The sequence below is a fragment of the Adiantum capillus-veneris genome, chromosome 22, assembly GCF_014529385.1.
Source record: "Adiantum capillus-veneris isolate H3 chromosome 22, ASM1452938v2, whole genome shotgun sequence".
Taxonomy (NCBI): Eukaryota; Viridiplantae; Streptophyta; class Polypodiopsida; order Polypodiales; family Pteridaceae; genus Adiantum; species Adiantum capillus-veneris.
This window is the reverse complement of record NC_140952.1, coordinates 67,798,412-67,806,274: the sequence shown is the minus strand read 5'-3', so window position 1 is coordinate 67,806,274 and position 7,863 is coordinate 67,798,412. Positions and strand designations below refer to the sequence as shown.

Below are 7,863 nucleotides of genomic sequence, written 5' to 3'. Positions count from 1 at the left end.
GTAGATTGCTTCCCGAAATCGAGGAGCTTCCTTGCCACATGACTGGCATCCGAATTTTTGATTGCATGTGATTGACAGCTTCTGAAGACGAGGTTGATTGCATGGTCATGATGTCCTGATATCATGCCGATGGATTTGCAAAGTGGCATTAGCCGTCGACTTCATGATGTATTTTCTTGCCCTCCTTCTTTGAAACGCTGCAGACTCGCCCTCCGTGCTATCCGTGTCCTTGCAAAACTGCAACATACCCTGTGCCATGTGCTATACCCTGTTGGGTTAACTCGGGCGTGCATACCTGGCTGCCATGGTTCAACTCCTGGGCTGGGCTGAAGCTTTCCTGGTGTCAATCGCCATACTGTAACATAGCCCGTGGGCCAACACCCTAATTGGGGGTGGTTAAATTTAGGGACAATTTACTTTTTAAAAAAATTAAATAAACTATGTTGCCAAGCTTCCATGGCGTGTTGTTGCTACAGCGCAGGTGAAACTTGAACGTAGGGGGCGATGGGGTCCTCCCTGAGGCTTGCTCGCGTGTCGAAAAAGGATCTCAATGGCATGGCGCTTCTGTTTGGAACCAGCGCCATTCGATTCTCTGAAGTCGCCGAAGGCGGACCCTGTATGCCGGGGACGGTGCCCGCACTGCCCTCTTCTTCATTGTCCTCCATGCAAGCTTGCATGCAACCCTTTGGCACCCTCATGGGTCATGCCCCCCTCCTTGGTGAAAGCCATGCTCCGCCATGCCAAGGTCCACGAACGAGAGAGGGAGAGAGAGAAGAAAACCATGCTTTCTCCTTGTCATGGATCCACCCTCCTTCCTCCTCTCCACCTTGCTCTAATACCAATGTAAGACCTAGGAGACTAAGACGTACGATCCTCCTCCCTACCGCCCTTTATATAGGCCTAGCTCCTAGCTCTTGCCCTAAGGGGATCCCCAGTCCACACTGGTCCAGTCCAGGCTCTTGGCCTAGGTCCCTAACCCCCTAGGTTGGGCCTTACCCCGTAGGACCCTTTTCCTGACATTTATTCCACGCAGCAGCATGGGTCACACACTATTTTGTATTAAGTAGCAAAACCTTCACAAAAATTATCCATTTTTTGTTATATGCGATCAAACTAGAACATTTATTTGATAAAAAATAGAAAGTCTTTTGACTTTACATTTGAAGAAGCTTGTCATTTCTTACATTCTTTTTTTTTTACAAAACTCACAATTGTGAGTGAATTATATTGAGCAGCCCTAAAAAATTACAAGGTCATACTCTTGTTGAGCCATGACATCATCCAGAGACTATAATTACATCTGAGCAGCCACCCCCACCGATACACATGGTCCAAAAAATTGTCCTTTTGAGATCTTTACGGCATCCTAGGCATTTCATTTGCTGACAACAATGCACAAGTAGTCCTAGACCAATCCTCCGAGTGTTGCTTGCACCCGAGCGTCCATATTAGCACTTTTCTTTCTTGGGTAATTTCTGCGAATCTTGCCACCTCAGAACCTCCTTCAAACACACAGCGGTTCCTTGTCTGCTATACATTATGTAAAAAGAGATATCTGACGATTTGAGTGCTGACGAGGAGGGCAAGACTTCCTGAATTCTCGCCTTCAAGGAATAGGTCAGTCTTGAAGAACCTAATTTTCCATGTCGTTTGGACCCACTTGCATATTTTCCCTACGAGGCCTTTAATAGTTGGGCAGTCCATGAATATGTGGGCTAGATCTTCTCTAGCCATTCTGCACCCCAAGCATCAATCTGATCCAATCCCTCTCTCTTGAATCTTCACCCCCGTCGGTAGAGCACCCCAAATTACCTTCCATAGACAGACCCATGTGTTGTGGAACATTTGGCTTCCATATGTACTCCAATACTTGCTCCCACCTTTCCTCCGGCCATTGATTTTTCCATAGCTTGTTTAGGGGGCTAGACCAATTCTTCTTATGCATCATTGTCTCATAAATGCTTTTAGGATGGGGTTTCCCTAATAGACTGCTTCCGGGCCATTTCCAAGCATTCCAATCAAACATTGAATCACAGATTGGAATCACTACATTGTCAAGCTCCTTCATCACTTTGTGGACCAGCAAGACCTCCAAGCTATTTAGTTGGTACTGGGTAACTAGAAGGTCCATGGTTTTCCAACTCTTGTTGCCACTGTCCCAGAAGTGTCCAAGCCGCTTCAGACCCTTATTATTCAGCTTCTTGGCTGTCTCAATCCAATAGGGAGTTTGTGGTAGATCTACAACTTTGGACAGCCAGGGGGACCAATGAAAAATGGAGTTCTTGCCCCCACTTTAAGACTCCTGCTGCTCTGTTGCATTTTCTTACCAATTCTCCTGAGCTGCCTCCCAGTCTTAAGGTAGACCACTCCAGGGCTAACAGTTTGTCATGAACCTCCACCTCTCTCCACTTTCCACCATCCGATCCAAGTTTACATGTTTCTATCATATCTTTGACCATGACAGCCCAAAATTGATCCTGTTTAGCCAAGGAGACAAGAAACTTGGTGCAACAAGCTTCTGCATGGGCCACAGGGTTGAGAATTCCGAGGCCTCCTTGATTCACCGGTGGAGCAACTAATTCCCACCGGGCCCATTGTCATGGCCTGGAGGATTTCATGTCATTTCTTACATTCTAACAAAGGCTTTCACTTCTTACAATCTTACCCTTCACTTTTGCATTTTAGATTAGATGTTTTGTAAGGTTGGCTGTCATTTCTTATAATCTTACCCTTCATTTTTGCATTTTAGATTAGATGTTTTGTAAGGTTTTTTTGAAGTGAACCAGGGAGTCACACGTGGAGGCCCTCTCCTACAGAATGTTACAACTCACTAGTACAATCGGCGGCTCCATTGCCTCTCTCTCTCTCTCTCTCTCTCTCTCTCTCTCTACGTCACTGTGCTCCCGGAGCTGCAGGCCACACCCACCGCTTGAAGGAGGTTCTGACGCGTGGCAGGGGGGGGGAACCAGAATTCCCTCCTTAGTATAGACAAGACTTTTCAAATGTAAAGTCAAAAGACTTTCTATTCTACATAAAATAAATGTTGAATTTTGATTGCGCATAACAAAAAGGGGATAACTTTAGTGGAGGTTTTGTTACTTAATGCGAATTTTAATGATTAAGTAGCAAAACCTCCACTAAAGTTATCCCATTTTTGGGCTACCCAAAGGGCAAAGGCTATAGAGATCACTTCTCTTTTTGCTGACTAAATTAGAAAAAAAATGGAGTTGTATTTTTAAGGATTTTTTGATAGATCGAAAATGTTGATTGGTTGAAATAAGATAGTGGGCACTCATTTAGATGACTAGTCTGTAAATCTAATGATGGATTTGTTTTATTCACTCTCTTGTTTGGTAGTGGAGCACTTTTGAGGCGCGTGCACTCTAGCCTCTCGAGTCTCTCTCTCTCTCTCTCTCTCTCTCTCTCTCTCTCTCAAACTTTTGCTTGTTCTCTTAAGGCCTCTGTCAGACAGGACATCTCTCTAGCTTAGCTGGACAAATCAGCCTTCGTTTTCTGTTGTCACCACACACATCTGCCCGCCTACGCACTTCTGCCTCTCTATGGCATGCTTGGTCATGACCATTTCGAGCTCTAGGATGGGCGGCCTGACCCCCTCGCCCAGATCTCATCCTGCGCTGCTGTTCAAAGCCACAACCTGCATAGAGGGCTTGGCCATCCGTGCAATAGACGAGTAGTGCCTTGCGCAGCAAAATGGTTCTCCTTCAGGACCGACTCTCTCTCTCTCTCTCTCTCTCTCTCTCTCTCTCTCTCTCTCTGTGTGTGTGTGTGTTATTTTTTCGAGATGTTCTATGCAGTCTCTATCCGACACTACAGTGGTTGCCAACGCTAGTTGGGCATCTCTGTGCCTTTCTCGTAGAACACCTCACTAGTTGGCTGCCTCCCAGTCAGCATGCACAATAGCACCACACCATAGCTGTAAATGTCGCCCTTCACTGAATTGTGAGCCAGTTCTGCGCACTCTGCAAATAGGACATGATGTGCCAGCACAACCATGTCATTTTGTGGCTTCCAATCCTCCTTGTTGAGGCCATGGACAGGAGGATGGACTTGCATGAAACAATCAATGATGTAATGAACAGAGAGGTTTCCCTAACATCTCTATGTTGTAGTTCATTCAGGTTCGGAGCTCTCAAGGTCTGCTGATGTTCAGAGGTGAGGCAGTGGGCTGCCTCGAGGTTAAGGAAGTATCAAAATTGTTTTCAGAGCTCAACAAGCAAAGGGATCAGAACTCGAGGGTCCACGGATAGGTCACCACTCCCATGGACATGAAAGTTTTCGACCTTGAGAGGAAATTGGTGGCGTATGCACATTTTCCTGGCGCAAGTTTTTCTGTGCGAGTTTTTGTAGAGTCTCCTTATATTGAGCTTTTATGTGCTCTGCTACAGGTGGGGGAAATGAAGAAGCTAGTGGAGGAAGTAAAGGTGAAATATATAGGGCTATCTGAGGCTTTGGCATCGACCATACAACGGGTCGATGCAATTCACCCCGTTAGTGCAGTCCAGCTAGAGTGGCCTTTTTGGTCATGTGATGTGGAGAACAACATCATACCCACGTGCAGGTGGTTTCAAACTCTCTCCACCCTTGTTGCTAATCTTTTTGCAAGATGATGATGTATTGGTCCAATAGGTAAATACACAAGACCAGGTCTTCTTCATGTGGTGATGTAGCATTCCAATGGTTTTCTGTTGTGTCTATCGCAGGCTGAGATAATTGTGAAATGTCAAGGAGGGAAGCTTCTGGATAATGAAGACGGAGGGATCCAATGGCCGCCGCTGGTGGAGGCAGGAGTTGGATTCTAACTACTTGACAACAAGCTGCGGTCTTAAAGGTGCATAATGTGATTGCACCATTGTGATTTTCCACCTTGTTACAAAGGTATATAATTTGCATTGATATAGTCAACGTGTGATTTTTCTGTTTAATCTTGTGGACCATGATGTGTTAAACCTTATTACTTTTCGGTAAACTCTATTCTCTATACAAATTTCTTAGCCACAGGCTCTACTTCACATACACTTCATGTACTTGCTCATTATGCACTTCTCATGTATTTTCTTATTTTTTAATCTTCTAAGCAGGCCTTGTGATTTTATCACTTGTTGTTATGTGCAATCAAACTTCAACATTTATTTTATGTAGAATAGAAAGTCATTTCACTTTACAATTGAAAAAGCTTGTTAGTTCTTACATTCTGCAAAGGCGGTCATTTCTTACCATCTTACACTTGACTTTTGCATTTTAGATGATATGTTTTGTAAGCGTCACATAAGTCTTGCAGAATCTTGCTATTGTTCCAATACAGTAACTATGACATTCAAAATTTCTATGCTACCCTCGTCCCACCTGCCCCCAACCCTCTCTCTCTCTCTCTCTCTCTCTCTCTCTCTCCCCCATTGGATAGATCTTTGAGATCTCATTGGATCATTCCTACAACATTTTAAATTCTCCTTTTATCAGGACTTGTGTGTGTGTGTGTGTGTGAGTGAGAGAGAAGATGAAACAAAAACCCATGTTGTCAACAATATATCTTTCGAATTGTTTCTATGGCATTTAAATTTTTCTTCTTCGTCGTCTTCTCTCTCTCTCTCTCTCTCTCTCTCTCTCTCTCTCTATTCTATGTGAGTGTGTGTGTGTGTGTGTGTGTGTGTGTGTGTGTGTGGATATTCACTTTTCTTGAAGACTTATCGTGTAACTTTTAATGTCTCTTTATATTGTTTCTACACCCTTGAACATTTTGATCTCTCTTTCTCTCTCCTTTTGCATTATTTGTTGGGCATTACAAAATTGTCCTCTCTCTCTCTCTCTCTCTCTCTCTCTCTCTCTCTTTGATTTTTGATAGGCACCCTTTCCTGCCAAAATTTATAGAATTATTTTTAAGCATGGTCCACAAGTTAACTCTTAAAAATAAAAAGAACAATATATCCCAGAATTAATAAAAGGTCCATCAATTGGGCAATCTCTCTACCCATTTTGGAGTGCTAATGTGAAGATTTGTCTTTGTCATGCATTTAATCCATTTTCTATGAGTGAAAAACTTTAGCTATCCTTTTAAAGATACACTATAATGCCAAAAAATAGTATCTTGAAATTTTGAAGGGCTTGAAGGGTGCATGAGCTAAATAAGAAAATCTCTCTCTCTCTCTCTCTCACACATACACACACACACACAAAGCCAATGAGATGCTCTCTCTCTCTCTCTCTCTCTCTCTCTCTCTCTCTTTTTGTGTGTGTGTGTGTGTGTTAATAACATGGAGAATGACCCTTGCATTTTCATATCCTCGAAGCGAAACAACCCCAAGTCGACGTTTGACGAACTTTTTTTTTTCAAGCTCTTTAAAAAATACACACTTTTGATTTTTTTAAAAATATATCCAATATTGGTCTTGAAAGAACGGCCTTGAAAAGATAAAACCAAATATATCTAAAAAAATAAAATTTTTATTAAATAACAAAATCTTCAATAAAGTTCTCTCCTTTTTGTTATATCTTCAAATAGTAAATTTGTATTGAGTAGCAAAACCTTCACAAAAATTATCCATTTTTTGTTATGTGCAATCAAATTAGAACATTTATTTGATAAAAAATAAAAAGTCTTTTGACTTTACATTTGAAAAAGCTCATCGTTTCTTGCATTCCCAATGAAAAGCCTAAGGCCGGCAAGGAGGTATGAGAATGTCAATCATGCAAAATCTATAAGTTAATATAAGTTAATACGTCAGCTCTCTCTCTTTCTCTTCCCCCAAATGGATCAAATCTCCCTCGATCAACAATGATCCAGGATTGTTGATCCCCTCCAAAAAAGTTTGTGTATGAGAGAGAGAGAGATAAATAGAGAGAGAACGTTTCAACGATAAACTCAATTTCACAAACATACAAATTTCCCTCCATGTGGGGTAAACTCAAAGATGAAATTTTCCAAAAGAACCTCTATTTTCTTAAGATTTCCAATCCAAGCGGGATTTTCTCTTTGTCCCCCTTTCTTCAATTAACATGTTTTCAATTGTCAACTAGCTCAAAGGTTAAGGTGAGGCATGTGTTCTTGTAGCGGAAAATGTAGGTCGCATTGGTGTGGCAAGTTTAATGGCAAAGGCAGAGATGGCATTAGAGAACGAGGGGACATGCGTGTGAAGAGCATGATGAGGTGATGAAGAAGGCGTGTTGTTGTTGGAATAGATCGAATTGCTGGGGGGTTTGGGGGGTCTGTTTCCTTTGGTGTATGTGGAGGAGATGGGGTACATGTGGATCATGCAAGAGAAGTTAGAGCACCTGAGCCGGCGAGTTCAAGTTGGTTGAAAAGCTGCATCATGACTATGTGGGAGAAGGTGTGAATCAAGAAACTCAAGGACGTGAAGGCCAATACGACCAGCCTAATCACTATATCACATGGGCATGCTCAAATGGGATCAATGGTGGAGGAGAAAAACGCGGGGCGCGCCAATCGTGGACCGTCAGATTGGACATTTTCCCCGAATTTACCAGTTTGCCTGAATTTACAAATTTGACCCGAATTTACTACTTGGCCCACATTTACAATATGACGTGCTCGAATCACCTATATTTCAACGAACGCATGCGGGCATAGTGGTTAGTGCTCATGGCTCGCAGTGGGGAGGTCGCGGGTTCAAGACATGGGTGTGGATTGCCCCGAATTTACAAGCCTACTACCCGCATTTATTTTTCTCCCCGAATTTACCAAATGTCCCGAATTTACAAATGTGCATCTAGCGGTTCGAATCACCTCAACCGTCGATCCTATTTGAAGCCGCCCAGATAGTGTGAAGGTACGACCAGTAGTGATCGGCATCATGGTGATCATTGTCATCTCAAGATCTCACGTCAATC

The 7,863-nt window shown here is 43.0% G+C and overlaps 1 pseudogene; it reads left to right on the top strand.

Annotated features, from left to right (window-relative positions):
- Nucleotides 1-504: 504 nt before the first annotated feature.
- Nucleotides 505-4,164, top strand: LOC147429528 (uncharacterized; annotated as a pseudogene).
- The last annotated feature ends 3,699 nt before the right edge of the window (nt 4,165-7,863 follow it).